General features: G+C 49.2%; 2 protein-coding genes across 3 annotated transcripts in view; one reads left to right on the forward strand and one right to left on the reverse strand.

Annotated features, from left to right (window-relative positions):
- Window positions 1-20615, reverse strand: part of LOC146830538 (X-linked retinitis pigmentosa GTPase regulator-interacting protein 1-like) — a 429819-nt gene that overhangs the window by 342515 nt on the left and 66689 nt on the right. The window lies entirely within an intron of this gene.
- Window positions 254-20615, forward strand: part of LOC146830539 (G protein-coupled receptor 4-like) — a 210481-nt gene continuing 190119 nt past the window's right edge. Inside the window, exon 1 of one of the 2 annotated variants that reach the window (XM_085604757.1) lies at window positions 254-562. The gene's annotated coding sequence lies outside the window, so the exon portion shown is untranslated. The remainder of the gene's footprint in view (window positions 563-20615) is intronic. The other variant, XM_085604753.1, reaches the window with a different exon arrangement.

The following is a 20615-nucleotide window of genomic DNA, read 5'->3' on the forward strand; positions in this document are numbered from 1 at the left end:
GCGCTGTGCTGCAGCCTCCTTCGGGAGGGAACCCCCCCTTTGGGGATTCCCCCTTCATGCCGCAATTGCGGGTGCCACCCCGCTTATCTTTCTTTAATTACAGGTGTCCACCCCGTTTTGTGCTATTAATTAAGAGGGTGCCCACCCCGCTTGCTATTTTTAATAGAGGGAGCCTACCCCTCATCATGCCCAGAGAAAAAGAATGCACCGCCGCAGCCTGCGGCAAAACCGGAAGTCAGGCGGCTGGACGCCTGGAGCGGGGTGGGACTTCCGATTGAGGACAGGAGGTCCCGCTCGCCGCCCGAGATCCACCCAGAGCCTCACAGGCTCCATCTACAAGTCTTCGTCCCGAGGAGAGGGGACCGGGTGAAGCCTAGTGTAGAAGTGAGGTGGGGCTCCTATGGCCGAGGGAGAGCCCCGCAGGCGCCAACGAGTGCCGATTAAAGGCGGAGGGGGCTCGAGGCACATTGCCGGTGCCTGCCCCCACCGCGTGTGAAGAGCTGGGCTGCCGCATTGAGGACGAGCAGAGTACCGGCACAAAGAGACCTTGTGCGGGAGCCCGGTAAGTGAGGGCTGGGCAGGGGGCATGGCAGCATCATTCCCAGAGCGGCCCCGAACGGCAGCAGGCCGCTCCAACCCCTGGCGGCACTCTTTGTTTAAAGAGCCTGTGTGGCTCTACCTTGGCCATATTTGTTTAAAGGACCCCAGGGGGGGCTCGAGGGGCCGTACTACCCCATTGTGTGGCATAATTATTTCAGGAGCCAGTGTGCTCCATGGGACAAGTTTATTCTTAGAGCCTAGATGGCTCCAATGCTCCGCATATTTAATTCCAGAGCCTGTGTGGCTCCACCGTTTTGCATATTGTGTACAGAGCCCGTGTGGCTCCAACGTTGGGGACATGATAATTCTCAGAGCCCGTGCGTGGCTCCCACAAAGGGGGAATAATGTGTTTTAAGGGCTACTGAGAGAGGCTGGACTGTTCCCATGAGGCACAGGGTCAAGACTGATTTGCATATGGCCATGTCTAAACTGGGGTGGTGTAGTGGGCAAAAGAACGATGGATTTAACCCAGATCTCTTGACTGGGGGAGAATGTATGCATTGTCAGCATTCCGTCCATAATTTGTTTGTTGTAACGCTACTGAGAGCCCATGCCTCATTTGATTATTTACAGCTGCCCAGTGGGCAGCTGCACCGTTTAGGCGCACAGTTCTATGGGGCATGTTTTGAGTAAGGAGTGAGATGCACTCCTTTGCCCCATACTTTCCCAGCTGCCCAACAAGTAGTGGGCAGCTGCTACGTTTAGGCTTGCACAATGGCGCACCCTTGACTTTTGCCGCTTTGGCAGCGCGCCCTGACTTTTGGGACACAGGGCATTTGAGCCCCTTTTTAGGTCTCGCCTGACCCAGCGCATGCGCTGGTCTGGCGAGACATTTTGTGAGGGCTCCAAAAAGTGCTACCAGTCCAGCCTAGACCTGCAGTGCATGTGCGCGGGCATCGCGCTATACCGCGATTACTTTCACTTTCGAGGCCGCACGGCCGCTTTGATGTTCTCCGTGAGGCTTCAATAGATTGCAGCACTTAAAACAAGCATCGGCATAGCCAATAGGTCTCGCTTTTGGGACCTTATAAGTGTTTAGTTATGCAACTGTTGCATGGCTAAACACTTATAAGGTCCCAAAGGCGAGACCTATTGGCTATGCCAATGCTTGTTGAGATGGTCAGTTGGCCAGGGGGATTGTTAGATTTATAGGGCACCAGGCCCTAATGTGATGTGGTGCTAGGAAATGTGATGTATGTAGTATGAGTACGCACCCTGTGTTATACCTCTGAATGTGGTTTATGATTATTAGGTTGTTTTTGCATATCATGGTTTATGCTAAGGAGATTATGTTTCACTGTGTGATTTACGCCCCTAAGGTGAGTTATACTTAGGAGGTTAGGGTCTAATGTGTTTAGACTTGTGAGATGATTGCATAATGTGATTATGCTGGTGAGGTTGGCGCAGAATATAATTCTCTCCTGATATGATACTTTACGTGATATGATTTATGTTACAGAATGATGCTGAGTATAGTGTGCCAGTAAATTACTGGTTGTGTTCTACGTTGATTATATGTCTACATTTATTATCTTTACTAAGTGATAATTCTGACAGTGGCCCACGTGGCTCTGTCATGTGTATATAATCCCCTGTAAATATTGCCCAGTTGGCACAGTGTATATTGTGTGATTACCATCTAATGTATTTTATGATACTACAAAGGCTATTTTTGATATAACCTTGTGTGGAGTTCCTTTTGTGGTGTGCCTAGTATGTTGTTGCTGTGTGTGTTGTGCAAATGCTTTACTCATTGCCACCGGGATAAGCCTGACTGCTCGCGCCAAGCTACCAAGGGGGTGAGCAGGGGTTATCTTTGGCATGTAACTCCCTTGCCCTGACTAGAGTGGTGGTTTCTGCCTTGCTTTGGCGCAAGCCTTAGCCAACCAGAAATCCCATTTCTAACACTACCCTTTTAAGAGTGTATGCAACTATTTTAATAGTGTATACTGCCCTTTTAAGAGTGTATGCTACCCGTTTAGAGTGTATGCTACCATTTTAAGAGTGTATACAACCCTTTTAGTAGTGTATACTGCCCTTTTAAGAGTGTATGCTACCCTTTCAAGAGTGTATGCTACCCTTTCAAGAGTGTATGTTACCCTTTCAAGAGTGTATGCTACACGTGTATGCTACCCTTTTAAGAGTGTATGCTTCCCTGTTAAGAGTGTATGCAACCCTTTTAAGAGTGTATGCAGCCTTTTTAATAGTGTATGCTACCCTTTTAAGAGTGTATGCAACCCTTTTAATAGTGGATGCTACCCTTTTAATGGGTGTATGCAACCCTTTTAAGAGTGTATGCAACCTTTTTAATAGTGTATACTGACCTTTTAAGAGTGTATGCTTCCCTTTTAGAGTGTATGCTTCCCTTTTAAGAGTGTATGCTACCCTTTTGGAGTGTATGCTACCCTTGTAAGAGTGTATGCTACCCTTTTAATAGTGTATACTGCCCTTTTAAGAGTGTATGTTAGCCTTTTAAGAGTGTATGCTAGCCTTCTAAGAGTGTATGCAACCCTTTTAATAGTGTATACTGCCCTTTTAAGAGTGTATACTACCCTTTTAAGAGTGTTAACTACCCTTTTAAGAGTGTATACTACCCTTTTTAGAGTGTATGCTACCCTTTTGAGACTGTATGTGTAGTATCCTGCATTTGTTAATGTAATGCATTTTACACCTACTGTTCAGCCAGTGCTTGTGCATGGGCTGAGCAGCAGGCAGGCTGCTCCTGGTGGGGATCCTCTTCACAACTCACCTACCTGTTGTATTTAAACTATTCAACATGGTACCTGCTTGAATAAAACATCTTTATTACAACCTACCTGTGTGGACCTCCGTCACTACATTTATTTGGTTACGAGTTGGTGACGTACCTACGTGTTACATGCGGATCTCTGGAACCTGGAGTAAAAGAGGATCTGGAGATGGCGCAACCTACAGAAACTATAGTGGCAACAACCACAATTTTCAGAAGAGGAGGTATCCACAAGAAGGTAATAACATGCGTTTTCTACACAGTACAACAAAGACAACTTCAAGGAAGAAACAAGTTCTACTCAGAAAATAAATGAAGTCAACAAGATTCAAGAAAAGATTAAGCACTATGCCTCCCAGCCCCACCAGTGTCATCCCCATCTGTCAGCCCTAGCGGAGGCGTGCCGTTTTCTTTTGGTTTAATTATTTGAGACAATTAGTTTCAAAAGCACTGATTCTTCCTGTAAATTCTTTTGACCCTGCGGTCATTCAAATTTGCCATGGAGCTTCAACAAACATCATGGATGGGAACTATGACCGGTTATACAGCACTTACGCATGTTGTTCACAGTGGTGAGTCTGCTGCTGGCTGCTATCCTCGACTGCAGTGCTCCGGTGTTTGGGAGATGTGCAGCTGTTTAAAGGATGTGAAGTCTCACCGGTGAGGAGTTCGAGGTGATGTTCTCACGTCACTTTGCTTCCACATGAGGATAATTCTTCTCAATGTTTTCCTTTAGTCTGACAGGAACATTGTCTGTCACCGGGGTACGGACTGATGCTGACTACAAAAGGTTGTCTGTTTCAAGCTACAACCTGCCACTACTGGTCACTGCTGTGCTTTAGGGTTTGCGGAAAGATGCAGGTACACAGTGGCTGTGCTTAAACATTTCTCTTCCATCGTCAATGGTAATTCGTGGTCTCTTTTGTAGAGATTCTAGAGTTTGTTTAGCTTGCCTGCGTTTGTGTTTACAATGATCGGAGCTGTATAAAAAATTGGGGATTGATTCAGTAAGGACTACAGAAGCCAGAATCAATATTATAACTATATACACATGTGCATGCCTCTGAGCCCATAAATCACAATGTTACTTTAGCTTTCAGTCCTTTTTATTGACTGAAAGTATCAATATTATTTTTCTTTTTTACACTTAATTTGAAAAGAGTAAACACTTCATCAATAGACTTTTTTCTTGTATCTTACATAATTCACACAATTATCCTGTACACTTATTTACACATTTTGACAAAGACATAAACATAAAACAAATAGTGTGACGATTGTGCGAATCAAATCTCCAACGGTTTGTGTTTCCTTTACGATACAGTACATAAATGTCCAACTGTTTTCACCTTTGGGACCTTAACTTGATTGGTCTTCAAATTTCTCAGTCTTTTTGGTCCTAAGCAGGGTCAGAAGCAATTATTTAGATATTATTATGAGGGAACCTTAGATTTATTATGTTTCCTGTTCAGGGGGAACAAGGACACTTTAGTGCTTTTCCCGGTATGTTCTGGGTCTCTGCTTGTATATTGCCAAGGCGTTTCGACCTGTAAGACAATAGAAAATACGGAGAAAAATGTCCTTTCAGAAATATAATAAGCCCTGAAGAAGACCTAACCAAGAAGTCGCAGGTCCACACACTACAAGTCAAAACGCGTTGGCAATATACAAGCAGAGACCCAGAACATACCGGGAAAAGCACTAAAGTGTCCTTGTTCCCCCTGAACAGGAAACATAATAAATCTAAGGTTCCCTCATAATAATATCTAAATAATTGCTTCTGACCCTGCTTAGGACCAAAAAGACTGAGAAATTTGAGGACCAATCAAGTTAAGGTCCCAAAAGGTGAAAACAGTTGGACATTTATGTACTGTATTGTAAAGGAAACACAAACTGTTTTATGTTTATGTCTTTGTCAAAATGTGTAAATAAGTGTACAGGATAATTGTGTGAATTATGTAAGATACAAGAAAAAAGTCTATTGATGAAGTGTTTACTCTTTTCAAATTAAGTGTAAAAAAGAAAAATAATATTGATACTTTAAGTCAATAAAAAGGACTGAAAGCTAAAGTAAAATTGAGATTTATGGGCTCAGAGGCATGCACATGTGTATATAGCTACAATGATCGGAGCGGCACATTTTATGGTTTGTCAGATTGGGTTCGTGTAGTGTTTTGGCTCTCTCTCCACGTCGTGATGTGAGAGACAGCGTGCGATCTGACTGGACTGTTTTTGGTGCTTTTCTCTATCTGAGGTGAGCTTCCCAACAACTTTTGTTCTCCTCAGAATTCGAAGTATTGCCATTACTGTTGCCGTTGCAACCGTTGCTTCAGTTGCCAGTTTCCTTCACTTGCCGCTTATCTCACACATTGAAGCGCGCGGATCTTCCGCACTACTACAGCCAATTAGGATGACACGTCATCCAACGGTGTTTCTTCACGTTCAGTGACAAGGTTTGGCTCACGAGAGCACTGGGAGCCTCCCGGTGCTGCGTATCTTACGTGCCGCCATCTTTTGTTTTAATTGAAGCTATCTCTACGAGCTTCAGTACATTTCCGGATATTCCAATGCACTCCTCACACTACAAAGAGCCTTCTCTGCTTCAAATCTCCACAAGACGAGATGGTGAGGAATTACAGTAAATGTTCCTTACAAACTAATTTTACTTCGCATTGGCAGAAATGTATTTAATGTTTAATGTTTTTGCTACAGTGTTTTCTGGTGTCACTACGCCTTTGGTTTGACTTAGCATCCAGGGTCCATATGTCTGGAGTGTAATTTAGCACCAGTACTTGGGTGAGGGGGTCTTTTTTCCACATCTTTAAACACTTTGGGCCTCATGTAGGTAGCCAAATACCGGTCGGTAACGGCCGAAATTCGGTAAATATCCCGTTACCGACCGGTATTCAGACAAGTGAGATGTAGGAGTCCAAAAACCACTTTTCGGTAAATATGAGGCGGTAAATACCGATTCATAGTTACCGAATTCTAAAATACCGATTCATATTTACCGAATACATTATTAACGAATCGGTAAATATGAAGTGGTAAATATGAAGTGGTAAAAATTGAAAATGACATGTAGGAGCAGTCGGTAATTAAGAAATCCAGGAAAATCGGTAAATAAGAGTCGGTAATTAACACGGATGGAAAGCAGGTGGTAACCATCAACAATGCACATAAGCAATCCCAAAATGCAACTGCGTGGACAACATGGCCGCCATGTACGTCATTGCAAGGCGCCTACGTCTACAGGCAGCAGGACTGAGGGTGTGGCGACGGGAGGAACAAATCTACAGACAGCGCATCACACTATTCCAGCTGACTGATGCAGAGATACATGAGAGGTACAGGCTACACCCCGAAACCATCATGGACTTAATCAGGGACCTTCACCCACTCCTGGACCAGCCAATAAGAAGGGCGCACGCCATACCCCCACATGTGCAGGTGCTCTGCAGCCTACATCTGTTGGCATCCGGCAGTTATCAGGTGGTGATAGCTGCGGTGGGTGGGGTATCCCAGAGTTGCCTGTCACGTTTCTTCAGGAAGTTCCTGGATGCCATGATGCAGAGAATGCACCACTACATAAGCTTCCCAAACACACAGGCTGCACTGCAGAAAACAAAAACAGACTTTTATCACATGGCACAGTTCCCCCATGTCATCGGCTGTATTGATGGTACACACATCCCAATCTGTCCACCAGCTGACACAGAGCACATCTACAGGAACAGGAAGTCCACCCACTCCATCAATGTGCAGGTCATCTGTGATGCAGGGAACATCATCACAGATATTGTTGCAAAGTTTCCTGGGAGCACCCACGACTCTTACATCTTCCAGAATAGTGGGATCTACACACGACTGAGAGCCGGAGAATTCGGAGAGGGATACCTGCTGGGTAAGTAACATTGACACCCCTTGAAACCTGCAAATCAGAGTGTATAGAGGCATGTAACTGATGGTTCCCTTTTACTCATCCAGGCGACAGTGCATATGCATGCCGTTCATTCATCCTCACTCCCTACCTACACCCAGCAACCCAGAGTGAGAGACGATACAACGTGGCCCACAAATCTACACGCAATGTGGTGGAGCGCACGTTTGGACTGCTGAAGAGCAGGTTCCGCTGCCTCCACAAGAGCGGAGGCGCACGCCAGTACAAACCCATCACCTGCTGCAAGATCATTGCCACTTGCGCAATGCTGCACAACCTTGCCACGAAAAAAGGTACAGATGTGGAACTAACATATTTTGAGGACAACGAGGATGAGTCAGGCCAGCCAGAGGGCAGCGCAGCTAGAGTGCCAACTGCAATCGATGGGAGAGAGAGACGGGCAGAGATCACATGCAACTATTTCTGAGTAAGTGAGGGGACACAGCGAGTCGTGAGAAGTCATGACGTAGTTTAATGTGGCACCACGCCATGAACACATGAACAGGCCAATCTGGCAATATGCCATCTATACAATGAGTATGTCCAGGGTTACGTCACCCAATGGCAAGTGGATAAGCAGGGCCACATCAATGTTTGCGCATACGCGCTGCAGTGGTGGATTGCACGGCCTGTGCATCCTCACTAGAGCCAACCCCAAGCCGCCTGCTGCTCCTGCGTGCTTCTGGGACGGGGGGTGTGATGCTGCTGCTGGTGTCGATGCTCTCCGCAGCATCCCCTGCAGCAGTTGTCGACGCCTGACTTGTCAATAGCACCCCTAGTGCACTTGTCACCTGCACCATCCCCCGTGACAGGTCGCTGCAGCACTGTGTTAGGCCCTCCTGCATCGTCACAGAGCGCCGGCAAAGTAGGGAAGTCGCAGTTGCCAGACGGTTGAGTGCCCTGCTGGTAGTGTCCCTTCTCTGGCGTTCCCGGCGCCGTGCTTCGATGTCAGCATCTAATTTGCTGCACAACTGCTGGATTGACTGGGACATGTCCCGAATGCCCGCAGCCATGATGCCAATGTTTGTGTCCATGTTGACTAAGCTTGTCCTCATCACCCGCATGTGCCTCTGGACTGACATTACTGCCTTTGATTGCAGGCGCTGTTGCTTCAACATTTGGCCCTCGAGCCCCAAGAAGACACCATGGCCGTCAGTGGGTGCTGGTGGACTCTGGACACGCGACCTGCGGCGCCCTCTTGCTCCCGTCTGTGCTGCCTGTGAGGTGTGGGGCACAGTGGGATGGCTCCCTTCCTGGGGCCCGGTGCGGTCTTCTGGGCCCATGCTGTCGTCTGACGAGGTGTCGAAGGCTCGTAGCCTGGCTGCTGGACGCCTCCTCATTCTCACACCTGCAAGCGGAGATGTGGCCGGTGAATCGAACATGAGTGGCGATGCTGGCTCTGGTGGTGGTGATGCTGGCTCTCGGTGAGGTGATGGTGGCTCTGTGTGCGGCGCGGCTGGCTGCGTAGGTGGTGCGGCTGAAAGTGGGCCTGCTCCCTGGTCTGAACTCGTGGTGGCTAGAGGTGATTTTTGTGGCCGGTGTGCCGTCTCCCCTGCAGCATGCCCTGTACTGCATGATGTCACATCTGTGGACAGAAAAACAACATTGGCTCAGTGTCCCCGAAGGGCTGCATTGCAAGCGTCACAATAAATCATTTCACATTCCAATCTGTCCTCTGTCTCCTTGTGCCTCGAGTGCGTGACATGCCTTGTTGCCCTGTGACATTTACGTCATGGTTAGTGTTGCCCTGACTACATCTCCCGGAATGCATTGCCTGTCTGCACTGACACGTGTGGACTGCAGTGTGATTCTCGTTTCACAATGGGGGATGTGGGATAGGGGTAGGGGCGGCTACATTGCTGTGCTTTCGTCTTACCTTGGTGTGTTGCGGCTCTGGCAGAGCTGTCGGCGTCCCCAAGACCCACGACGCTCTCTTGCTCGAGTGTGGCCGCCACCAGCTCCTCCAGTTCGGTGAGGGCAGGTGCCCTGTTGGTTCCACCTCCGGTCTGGCTGGCCTCCTTCTGGATGTCGCCCATCTTCCTCTTGGTCACAATCCTCAGGTCATACCAGCGTTTTTTGAGGACCTCAATTTCCCTGTGGGTCACTCCCACAGCATTGACCTGCGCCTGGATGGCCAGCCATATGTTGCGCTTTTCGGCCTCAGGCACTTGCAGGGATTGCCTCCCAAACAGCTTCTGGTGCTGCTTCACCACCTCCTCCACCAGCACCTGGAGTTCCTTGGGGCTGAATTTGAGCTTCCTCCTCCTTTCCCCTCCGTCTTTCTGTGTGCTCTGGCTGGACATGCTGTTCGTTTCCCGCTCGCACATGCAACTGCTCCCTGCCTCTCCTCTGCACTCCGAGCCTCTCCAGGGTCGGCTAATTATGTACACCTGCCTGGGTGTGGCCACTTCGGCTAATTGTGTACACCTGCCTGGGTGTGGGCAGTTCCTGGTTGGGTGGGCTGTCGTTGCACAGGATTAGCTGTTTCGTCAAGTCATGTGATGTTATTTACCGAATCCGTACGTACCGATTCGGTATTTTCCGATTCGGTAGATACCACCTCGGTATTTTCCGATTCGGTAGATACCACCTCGGTATTTTCCGAATCGGTAATTATCACCTCGGTATTTACCGATTCGGTGAATTCCGATTCGTATTTACCGAATGTTACCGACTCGGTAACTGTTACCGAATTTTTACCTACATATAACTTACCGATTCTAATTTACCGATTCGGTACGGCTCGGTATTTAAGAACCGGTAACATTTATTTACCTACATGAGGCCCTTTGCTACTTCCTAACAGGTCATACACGTTCATGTTCATGGTTTCATTGTGTATTTCCTATTTGTTCATTTTACATGTGTAAGCTTTACACTTTAGGCTTCCCTACTTGGAGATGGCAATAGGTATTAGCCCCATTTCCTCACATACACTTGCCTACATGGGCTTCTTACTGTTTCCTCCCTCACACAGGGCATTTTTTTTTTTTGAAATATTTTTATTGGGTTTATCAACAAAACATAAAACAAACACCACTCGTTTAGTGCAAGGCATGGCATACAGGGGTTACAAGGTAGCGGAGCAATGACAGTACAGGCGTCACAGAGAGAAATGAACAGCCCAATGACAACACACCGTCGCTCCCCTTCCCGCCCATCTCCAGCAGTGGAGCCATTAATCCTGGTCACTGAGATCTGAGTCCGCTGCATCCGGTGGGGGCTCACAGATATTTCCCCGGTATACATTCCATCCACCCCAGACCTGGGACCATTTCTTGGGGCACCCTCTATGGACATACACAGTTTTTTCGGTCACCATTACAAGGTCCATATCTCGGATCCAATGCGTCAGGGTAGGCCCCAGCCCCGATCCCCATTTCTGGGCTATATTACGCTTTGCAAGCATGAGTCCCAAAGTCACCCAAAGCTGGGTCACCCTCTTGTGGTCCGTCTGTTCCCAGACATTGAGGAGGCACAGCCGAGGTTCCGGCAGCGTGGGAATTTTTGTTACCTGGGAGAGAATACTCAACACCCCTTTCCAGTAAGTCGCCACGACAGGGCACTCCCAGAGGGTATGTAAATGTAAATGTAAATGTATGTGTCTTGTAAAGCGCACTGCTGCCCTGAGGCGTCGTGGCGCTGTAGACCGCTGGGGAACCCGTCCTGGCTATCCCTGTGAGATGGTCCCTCCTGGGTATCTCCAAGGTGAAACCAGGCATCCCCGGCGAATGTGGGGGGCCGTTGTGGAGATGAGGCAAGCTAATGCCCAGAGTTGCCGAGTGTGTTCCTGGTTAGAGTAGGTACCGAGGCGAGAATTATCGAGTCCGTTTTTGACCCTGGTCCACGACCCTGCCGCGTCGGGAATTGAACCCTGGTCCCTGGCCGATTCTCTGCTTGCGGATCTGCCGCCTCTAACCAGTGAGCCACACCTCTCCACAAGGGGACCTATGCAAGAAGGTCCCCTCGTGGCCACAGTTCCTGAGACATAGCGGGGACTCCACCCGGTGGAGTCTGAATAGGAGGGTGCGGGTGTAGTATGTGCGGTGCAAAATTTTGAGTTGGACCAGTCTGAGCTTGGAAGATATGCCCACCTCCCTGGGGGATGAGAGCGCGGAATTCCAGTCCGTCTCATCAAAGTCTCCAAGTTCTGCCTCCCACTTCTCCTTGAGGGCGGAAAAAGGGTCGGGGCGGTTATTTATTATCTTCCGGTACGTTAGGGACGTCGCCCTCTGGAGCAGATGCTCCATGAGGAGCCGGTCCTCCAAGGGCGATGACTCAGGGAGCCGAGTCCCACGTGGTATCGCCGCCTGAAGAGCGTGCTGAACTTGTAAATATCGGAAGTGCTCGGTGTCCGCCAGGTCGTAGTCTGCTTGCAGTTGGGCAAAAGTGATCACCTCTCCCTTGCGCCAGAGGTCTCCCACCCTGGAGATACCAATAAGATCCCACTGGTGGAACCCCTTGGTAGTGCGAAGTACCCCGAGCTGCCTGGTGTCCCAAAGCGGCGTTGCCTGGGTAATCTTTCCAGCCCATCCCATCGCCCGTTGCGCCGCGTGCCATATCCGGAGGGTATGGGCTGCGGGCCCCGCCGGAACGCGACCCCTTTTTGGGTTGTAAAGGGCTCCCATCACCCCTCCGGGGCCAAGTAGTTGTCGGTCCATACGGTATGCGGGGTCGTCTCCCGGCACATGGAGCCACTGGTTAATAACCATGAGGTGCGAGGCCCAGTAATAGGTCTTCATGTCGGGGAGGGCTATACCTCCATCATACCAGCCACTGGTAAGCTTATGGAGGGCAATGCGAGGCGACTTGTCCTCCCAGAGGAGACGAGTGATCTCAGCGTTGATCGCCGTGAAGTAAGAGGGTGCAATGGGGAAGGGGGTATTTTGCAGCGCATAGAGGAATCTCGGGAGGGCGAGCATCTTAAAGAGCGAAGCCCGCCCAAGCAATGTCAGCGGCAATGCGCGCCAGTGTTTAACGTCGGTGCGAAGCCGTTGGAGGGGCCTCATTAGATTTTCCGCGACAAATTTGTCCCGGTCGGCCGTGACATACATGCCAAGATATTTGAACCCGTCGTTAGCTAGTAGAATGTTACAGCCTGACGGAAGCCGCGGTGGGGTGCCTCGGAGCATATATAAGATGGATTTCTCCCAGTTTATTTCGTATCCGGACCTACTACCATATGATTCACATATGTTGAGGAGACAGGCGACAGAGCGCGCCGGCGAGGCGAGATAGAGGAGCACATCGTCCGCATAAAGGGATATGCGATCCTCCCAGTCCAACGTCCACCTAAGGCCACGAATCATCGGATCCTGTCGCACCCACGCCGCCAATGGCTCGAGAGCCATAGCAAATAGGAGCGGGGAGAGGGGGCAACCCTGCCTAGTCCCTCGACCCAGCGGAAAGGCGTCAGAGACGCGGCCATTGACCACCACCTGTGTAAGCGGCTTAGTGTAAAGCAGCTGGATCCACGCGCAAATCCTGGGTCCAAGCCCCATATGGCGGAGGACGGCAAAGAGGAAAGGCCACTCCACTCTGTCAAACGCCATCCGCGCATCTAACGACAGTATGGCCGCATCTTCCTCGATCGAGGAGCGGCCGGCAATGATGCCATGGAGACGCCGCAGATTCAAAGCGGTGTTCCGGTGGGGCATAAATCCCGACTGGTCCGGGTGTATTAGGGTCGAAAGGTAGGGCTGCAGCCGCGTTGCTATCACCTTGGCCAGGATCTTCGCCTCGGCATTAAGCAGCGAGATCGGGCGATAAGAGGAGCACTCGTGGGACGGCTTGTTGGGTTTAGGGATCACCACTATTGTAGCCATCCTCTGATCACGGGGGAGCATCCCCGTCGATAGACCGTCCCCATACATGGCTAATAGGTGAGGGACCACAAGAGCGGAATTCTGCTTGTAGTATTCGATTGGGATTCCGTTGGGCCCCATTGCCTTACCACTGCGGAGGGCCAAAATCGCCAGCGTGATTTCCTCCGCCGTCAGATCCGCCTCCAGGGCCTCAGCCCCCGAAGCGGCCAGCCGAGGCATTGCGATGTCCCTGAGGAAGAGCTCATTGTCTGCCACGGTGGCCGAGGCCTCCGGGGTATAGATGCGTTGATAATGGGCCGCGAAGGCCTCGGCTATGCGCTGGGGCTCGAGGTAAAGTCTCCTTCGCCCAGGCGAATACGCGCCACCCAGCGCGACGCACGGTCCCCCTTCTCCAGCCACGCCAGTAGTTTGCCAGCCTTATCACCGAGTTCATAGATGGTGTGCTGGGTGGCTACTTGTCGAGCTCGGGCCCCCTCCCAAAGATGGGACCTATATTCTTGCTGCGCCATATGAAGGGTATGCGCCGAATCTCCGTCCCCCCGCAGTGTATGGGATGCTTCCGCCTCCACTATCGCCCGCTCCAGCTCCAGTACAGCGAGCCGCTGGGTCTTAGTGTGGTCCGTAATAATGGAGATGGCCTGGCCACGGAGGACGGTTTTAAAGGCCTCCCAGAGGGTTGCTGCGCTCTCGACAGACTCAGCATTCTCGGTAAAATAGGTCTTGGTCGCCGTTTTGAGGGTCTTAGCAATTTTAGGGATTTTAAGATATCCGGGGCGGATCGGGAACAATGTGCGCCTTCCTGGGTCACCGGACGCAAACGTGATGACCACCGGCGAGTGATCCGAGATGCCCCTGGGTAGGTGCGACACCTCCGTCACCCCTTTGTACCCGGCCGGTGAGGTGAAGATGTAGTCGATACGGGAGAGGGTGTGGTGTACCCCGGAGAGGAAGGTGTAGTGTCTCTCATCAGGCCAGTATGCCCTCCATGTGTCTACTAAGCCAAGCGCGGTAGCAAAGTCTGCGAGCGTGGAGGCGTCGGCCCCAAGAGTCCTGTGTGCAGACCTGTCCAGTGCAGGGTCCATGGCTGCATTGAAGTCTCCGCCCATGATGAGCTCCCCAGGCGGGAGCGCCAGAAGGAATTCGCCCAGTGCCCTGAGGGAGGCTTGGTGTAGTGTCGGGGGACGTAGACAGAAACCAGGTTATAAACCCTCCCCTCCCATTGACAAGTGAGTGCCGCAAAGCGGCCATAGTCGTCGCTACGGGAATCAAGAAGAATCAGGGGGACACGCTTGTTCACCAGTATGCCCACCCCCCGGGACCCTGTCGTAAACTCTGAATGTGTTGCCATCTTAAACCCCCACCTATCCAGGGCTTTGGTGGACGTACCCACTAGGTGTGTTTCTTGCAAGAGCGCCACCCCGGGCCCCTTGCGCTTGAGATATTGAAGCACTAGCCCCCTCTTAATCTTGTCTCCCAGGCCGTTAACGTTCCAGGAGAGGACCGCAAAGGAAGGAGAACGCTGCTGGCAGTGAGTCAGAGGGCGCTCGAGGCAAGCTATGTGACGTCGTCTCCAGGGGAGGGTGTGTTAGTCGCGTCTTGCCCTGTGCCACCCCTGTGCACCTGTACCTGCCCAATCCGCCGCATGAACCCCTGAGTGGTTGGTGAACCTAAAACAAAACAAAAATCAACATTTAAACGAACTCCCCATCCCCCCACCCCCCTCCCTGCCTCCCTGCCCAGCGGATTTACAACTACCCGCCACCCCAACACAGCAGAGTGCTTAGTTCCCATAAACTTGGTACGTGCGTACGGGGGAAAGCCGCACAGCACACAGCCGCCACTCCCCATACCGTAAGTTTGTCCCCTCAAGCAGCAGACTGTCAGATGAGAGAAAAGGAAAAAGGGGGGTCCGGGGTCATCCGCCCCTTGGAGGTTCAAGGCCCCAGGGGCCGACAGCCACTGCAAGGTCCCAGGTCGCCAAGCGTCCAACAGTTCGGTCACATCACAGCCCCATGCCTCAGGGCACTTCGTCACCCGCGCCTGAGTCCTCAACGTTCAGGGTTTGGTGAGAGTCGGGAAGGCCGCCCAGGGCGCGCTCTCCCCTGCCCCTCGCTCTTGCTGGACGCCACCCCTCGAGCCATTCCGAGGCCTCCGCCGGCGATGTGAAGAACCATGTGCGCCCCTCCGCCTCCACTCGCAGCTTTGCAGGGTACAACATTGAGTACTTTAGCTCCCGAGAGCGGAGGTCTGCCTTAACTGCCATGAAGTCCTTACGTTGCCGCACTACTGTAGCGGTGTAGTCCGGATAGAGGGTGACCTTAGCGTTGTCCACCCGCAGTGGTGGGGCGGCACGCGCCGCCTGGAGGATCGCATCCCGGTCTCGGAAGTTGAAAATGCGGGCCAGGATCGGGCGCGGGGGGGCCCCAGGCTTAGGCCTCCCACCCGGCACCCGGTGCGCCCTCTCGACCGAGAAGAACTTGGAGAGCCCGCGGGGCTGTAGTTGTTCGGCACACAGGGCATTTTTGTGCTTGGGTCACAGTCCCATTTAAATTTACAAAGATTTCCTTGCACAGGGTACAGTTTCATGGGTCACAGTTCCATTTACATTTACACATTTACCCTCACAGGGCATCTTATGGGTTACAGTCCCATCACTACATAGCACTACTGGTTACCCCTACATGGGGGTTGTCCTTACACGGGCTGCTATGTCATGGGCCTTAGTCCCATTCACAGTGCTCTTCACTTTTCATTGGGGTAGAGTACGGTCATGGGTATCTGTCTCATTGGCTGTTATTTTCTTTCTTTGTGTTTTCTATGATGTTACATTGCGGTTTTAAATACGCATAGTTACACTCAATCCTTATGTGTCTTATCTATTTGGAAATGGGGAGGTGTATAGCGATACTGTTTGTGTCTCTTTGCTTCCTCTTTGTTTTCTCCGGTTCAGCTTTCCTATTGATGTTTACTTCCTTTTCATCTTGGGAATCTGGACCATACACATTCTCTGTTATTATTCCTGCCTTTCCTTGTCTGTAGTGTTCTTCTTGTTCTCCATTGTTAAGGAGGAGTTCCTTCCTTCTCTCCTCCTTGTGCTTGGGTGCGTCTTCTGTTCTGTTTACGTCGTGACTTGTCCTTCCTTCCTTGCTTGCCTGCCTGGCCAGAGGGTATGTTTGGGGGTAGTCTTTGGTGCATCTATGTCTTTCTGTTCACTTGTTGTTTACTTCGCATTATCTCTGCTTCCTTCTCCATTCTAACTCTTTGTTGGAGGGTATGAGTCATTTCCTTTCGTGTATATTCACTCTTCGTTTCTTTCACCTATCTCTTTGCCCTCTTTTGTTCGGTCACTTCTTAGCTTCCTTGTTGTATTCGTTGTTGGTGAGTTTGGGTCTTTTCCCATTTGTGTATACTTGCTCTTTTCTTCCTCCTCGTCTCCTTCAACCCGTCTCTCCGCTCTGCCTTGCTTTCTCTTTTCCTTGACGTTTATTCTGTTCCACCGTTGTTCTTCCCGGTTATTTCTTCCTCGGTTCTCTCTCGTTATAAATCTTTCTTATACAGGACTTGTTCTTCGGGATATGTAGTATCCTGCATTTGTTAATGTAATGTAATTTACACCTCCTGCTCAGCCAGTGCTTGTGCTCTGTGCTCAATAGAATGTTGGAGTCTTGATGTGGCTCGCAATGTTGGGACACAGAGAGGTGAAGGGACAGTTGAGCATGGGCTGAGCAGCAGGCAGGCTGCCCCTGGTGTGGCTGCCCTTCACAACTCAACCAACTGTTGTACTGGAACTATTGAACATGTTACCTGCTTGAATAAAACATCTTTATTACAACCTACCTGCGTGGACCTCCGTTGCTACAGTATGCTACCCTTTTAAGAGTGAAGGCTACCCTTTTAATTGTATATGCTACCATTTTAGTGTCTGCTACCCTTTTGAGAGTGTGTGCTACACTTTGAGTGTGTGTGTTACCCCTTTAGAGTCAATGCTACCCTTTTAATAGTGCATGCATCCTTTTGAGAGTGAATGCTACCCTTTTAACAGTGTGTGCTACCTTTTTGAAAGTGTACACTACCCTTTTGATAGTGTATGCTACCCTTTTGAGAGTGTACACTACCCTTTCAGTGTATGCTACACTTTTAGAGTCAATGCTACCCTTTTAAGAGTGCATGCTATCCTTTTGAGTGTGAATGCTACCCTTTTAACAGTGTGTGCTACCTTTTTGAAAGTGTACACTACCCTTTTGATAGTGTATGCTACCCTTTTGAGAGTGTACACTACCCTTTCAGTGTATGCTACACTTTTAGAGTCAATGCTACCCTTTTAAGAGTGCATGCTATCCTTTTGAGAGTGTATGATACCCTTTTAACAGTGTGTGCTATCTTTTTGAAAGTGTATGCTACCCTTTTGAGAGTGTATGCTGCCCTTTTAGTGTATGCTACCCTTTTCAGAGTATATGCTGCCTTTTTAGTGTATTCTACCCATTTCAGAGTGTATGCTAGGCTTTTAGAGTCAATACTGCCCTTTGGAGAGGTGAATTCTGCCCTTTTGAGAGTGTATGGTTCCGCTTTAAGAGTGTATGCTGCACTTTCAATAGTGTATGCTACCCCTTTGATAGTGTATGCTACCCTTTTAAATGTGTATGCTACCCTTTTAATAGTGTATGCTACCATTTTAATAGTGTATGCTACCCTTTGAGAGTGTATGCTACCCTTTTAGTGTGTGCTTCCCATTTCAGAGTGTATGCTACCCTTTTAGAGTCAATGTTACCCTTTTAAGAGTGTATGCTACCCGTTTGAGAGTGTATGCTACACTTTTAGAGTATGCTACCCTTTTAGAATCAATGCTACCCTTTTAAGAGTGAATGCTACCCATTTGAGAGTGTTTGCTAGCCTTTGAAGAGTGTATGCTACCTTTTTGAAAGTGTATGCTACCCTTTTAATAGTGTATGCTATCCTTTTGAGAGTGTATGCTACCCTTTTAGTGTATGCTACCCTTTTCAGAATGTATGCTACCATTTTAGAGTGTGTGCTACCCTTTTAGAGTTAATGCTACCCTTTAAGGGTGTATGCTACCCCTTTGAGAGTGTATGGCACCATTCTAAGAGTGTATGCTACCCTTTTAATAGTGTATGCTACTCTTTTAGTGTATGCTACCCGTTTGGGAGTGTATGCTAGCCTTTTAAGAGTGTGTGCTACCTTTTTAAATGTGTATGCTACCCTTTTAATAGTGTATGCTACCCTTTTGAGAGTGTATGCTACCCTTTTAGTGTATGCTACCCTTTTCAGAGTTTATGCTGCCATTTTAGAGTGTATACTACCCTTTTAGATTTAATGCTACGCTTTAAGGGTGAATGGTACCCCTTTGAGAGTGGATGCTACCGTTCTAAGAGTGTATGCTACCCTTTTAATAGTGTATGCTGCCCTTTTAAGAGTGCATGCTACCCTTTTAAGAGTGTATGCTACCCTTTTGAAATTGTATGCTACCCTTTTAAGAGTGTATGCTACCCTTTTAAGAGTGTATGTTAAACTCTAAATATGCCAGATGGGGCTCCTACCAATGTTTTGCAAACGTCCTGTGTGTGTCAAACTTTAAATAACACCCTGAGATTTTCAGAATTGCTTTTGACTTGGCATCTGCCTCATCAAGGGGAGCAAGTCATTAATGCCAGATCCAAGACTTGTTCTTGCATTGGCTAAACTCTTATCCCCTAGACTTCATTCCACTATTTTTTCTGTAGGTTTTTCTTTATCGTTCTCAAGTCACCAAGGTGCCATGTGCTGTATTATTAAAAATACATAAATATATGAAATGGACGTCTCACTGCTTTGAGAGAACATGCATCCAAAACTAAGGTGCAGTTAGGCACTTTTTGGAGGTCTTTGGGTCCTCATAGGTGCTACTGGGCACTGCAGGAGCACCGCCCCTCTGCTAAAAGAGGAAAAATAAAATGATAAAAGCATTTTATTATCAGTCTATTTTTGGCTAACAGCTGACGACGTGAGTCTTCAGAGGGCGGGCCAGGCAAACCTGTTGGACAGGCATGGCAGGGGGAGGAGTTGTGGGCACTTTTAGTGCGTATGTGTGTTTCGCTGGTTGTCCTCGGCTGGCCAAACACACATGAGCACTTATTTTCTCCAACCCAGATGCGTTGCACAGGCGGGTTGGAAAAACACCCAGGCTCCAATGCACTGTCTGAGCAACAAACGAAGCCGCTCAGACCAACCCCAGCGCTTCCCTCATGCTGGAAATAGTATTCCCAGCACGAGAAAAGCACTGGGATTTTGCATCCAGGAGCCTGCGCAGTCAGAGTCCAGGATCCAAGGAGAGAAGCAAGGTGGCGGCCATCGCAGCGGCAGGTAAGTGTAATTTTAATTATTTTTAGTTGTGCGTTTCATTTTGGTTGTATTCCCCCCACCCACCACTACGCAATTATAGCAGCCGCCACTGAGGCACTGTTTGGTAATACGTAGAGATGGTGCTGGTGCATCACATGCATAGGCACTGGAAAGCGATTGTCTTCAGGCCCTGCTCTTGCTAGACCGCACTGGCTGCCTGTGAGGGGAAAGGCTCTTTTTTAAAGCAATGTGTCAGTCATTGAATTATTAAAAACGAAGGTCCCGTTATTTCCAGTCTCTGGTTACACTCTATTCTCCCAGAAGAAATTTAAGGTCAGCAGGAGCTTATCTGGTCTGTATTCCCGCTGCAAAAAGAGCATGTATAGGGGTACTGCTGTTTCAGCCTCTTGGCATCTAAAATGTGGAATTCTCTTCCCTTTACTCTCAGACAAGAAAAAATTGAACTAGCATTTCCTAAAAACTTGGAGGCATATTTGCAAGCCCCCATCGCCACAGGAGCATCACTTTTTTTGACGCTCTAGTGGCGAAGCGCCATTTTCAATATTTACAATGTGGCACAAAGCCACTTAGCGTGGCTTAACGGCACCTTGTAAATATGCCCCTTTCCGCCGCAGTCCTCTGCGGCAAAGGGGCATGCAATGGGTGTTGCTGTGGGCATTCCACCCCAACACCCATAGCTTTATGACGCTACCCCCGATTTGCAAGGAGATGTAAATATGTGGCAGCGCCCAAAACTAAGGCGTTTGAATGGCGCACGAGGAGAAATGCTTTAATTTCTCCTCGTTTTTGCATTTTCTATGTGTTCGACATTCTGTAGCAAGCATAGAAAGAGCAAAAAGCCATTAATGATTGTTTATGTGCAGGAAGGGACACCTTCCTGCTCATAAAAAATCATTCAATAATGACGATTTGCTACTTCATTTTGCAGCACACATAGAAGCAGCAAATAGCCATTATGGATTGTTTATGTGCATGAAAGGACACCTTCCTCTACATAAACAATAATTCCCTGCAATGCCGACACCCTTGCACTATGATGCAAAGGTGCCTGCGTTGGCGGTAGGCAGCTAATTTTACTGCCAGCGGTAGGGAAAACACAGGGGTGAGCTGTAGTGTAGTAAACACAACGCATCACTGCAATTTG

This window comes from Triturus cristatus, chromosome 5_1 (genome assembly GCF_964204655.1).
Source record: "Triturus cristatus chromosome 5_1, aTriCri1.1, whole genome shotgun sequence".
In the NCBI taxonomy this organism is placed as follows: Eukaryota; Metazoa; Chordata; class Amphibia; order Caudata; family Salamandridae; genus Triturus; species Triturus cristatus.